The sequence below is a fragment of the Hemicordylus capensis genome, chromosome 2 (genome assembly GCF_027244095.1).
Source record: "Hemicordylus capensis ecotype Gifberg chromosome 2, rHemCap1.1.pri, whole genome shotgun sequence".
Taxonomy (NCBI): Eukaryota; Metazoa; Chordata; class Lepidosauria; order Squamata; family Cordylidae; genus Hemicordylus; species Hemicordylus capensis.
Genome location: NC_069658.1, coordinates 248,769,617 through 248,771,228, shown reverse-complemented (window position 1 = coordinate 248,771,228; position 1,612 = coordinate 248,769,617). Strand labels below are relative to the sequence as shown.

General features: G+C 49.2%; 1 protein-coding gene across 8 annotated transcripts in view; it reads right to left on the bottom strand.

The window, feature by feature from the left end:
* LOC128342211 (zinc finger protein 397-like) overlaps window positions 1-1,612 on the bottom strand; it is a 37,269-nt gene that overhangs the window by 8,204 nt on the left and 27,453 nt on the right. The window lies entirely within an intron of this gene.

Genomic DNA, 1,612 nt, shown 5'->3' with positions numbered 1-1,612 from the left:
CTGTTGAATAAATGAAAGAATTCCAAACAACTCATTCCCTGGACAGGTGAAAAAGGAACTTGAAAAGCGTGGAAATAAAAGGAACGTTTCCTTCGAACAGGCCTTGGCAAATTGTAATGGATCTAGAAGCCAGCCCAAAAACTTAGGAGCCAGACAGTGGACACTTCACAAATTACCGGACTTAGTAATGGACACTGTGGAGGAGGGGAGACTAGATGGGGTTCCTTTACAAGGAACGTACTTAAAACAGAAACAGAGTTGCCTAGGACAAATAAAGATTTTATTAAATAACTGTGTCTTCTTAATATACTAGTCTGGGTGCCACGGCTCCCTGGCACCTGGGATTTGGCAAGCCCTGCTTCAAAGCCCTTATTCAATGGAAGAAGCAGCTGTTCGCAGACATCAGTGACAAATGCCCAATAATGACCTTGGGAGGAGAGCTGGTCTTGTGGTAGCAAGCATGAATTGTCCCCTTTGCTAAGCAGAGTCCACCCTCGTTTGCATTTGAATGGGAGACGATATTAAGATATTCCCCTTAGGTGACAGGGCCACACTGGAAAGAGCATCTGCAGGCAGAAGGTTCCAAGTTGCCTCCCTGACATCAAAAAAGATAGGGCTGAGAGAGACTCCTGCCTGCAACCTTGGAGAAGCCGCTGCCAGTCTGGGTTGACAATACTGAGCTAGATCGACGAAGGCTCTGACTCCCTAAAAGGCAGCTTCCTATGTTCCTATGACATCACATTCCTAAACAGGTCCTGCAGCTAAAAGTGCCACCACGGGGCCGCTGCCAAGGGCCCAGCACTTTACTCTGATGCCTACCCAGGCCCCCGCAAGGAGGATCTGGCCTGACCTGTGATTGGGTGCTCCCCAACACCTTGGATTCTAGCTGGCGGCATATTATACCTGCCAGTTCCCTTCCCACAATGTAGTGCGTCATTACACAGGATAAGAAGCTGCCTTAGACCACACCAGACCATTGGTGGTCCATCTAGCTCAGTATCACCTACACTGATTGGCAGTGGTTCTCCAGAGCTTCAGACAGGTGTCTCTCTGTCCTACCTGGAGATACCAGGGATTGAACCTGAGATCTTTTGTATGCAAAGTAGGTACTCTGCCACTGAGCTACAGCCATATCCCCACCAAAGTACTGGTTTATACCAAGTCAGAACACTGATCCATCGAGCGCCACATTGTCTACACTGAACGGCAAGGGCTCTCCAGGGTTTCAGATGCATATTTTCCTGCCCCACCTGGAGATCAGAGGGAATGAACCTGGGACCTTCTGCATGCAAAGCAGATGCTCTTCCACTGAGCTATAGCGTTTCCCCATTGCACACTGCCAGGGAGACATTATGGAGGGGAAATGGTAGAACACTGTTGCTTTTACTTCTGCACTGAACAGTAAATAAATACAAGCTGTGCCGCCATAATAAGAGGAGGGGGGCCCCACTGAGGTAGAAGGGGACCAACCAGAGGCCCCCTGCCAAGACCTCCACCAGACTCAGCACCAGTCCTGTTCCTGAGAACCTTAACTTAGAACAGGGTTTCTTAACCTTGGGCCCCCAGATGTTGTTGGACTACAACTCCTATCATCCTCAGCCACAAAGGCCAT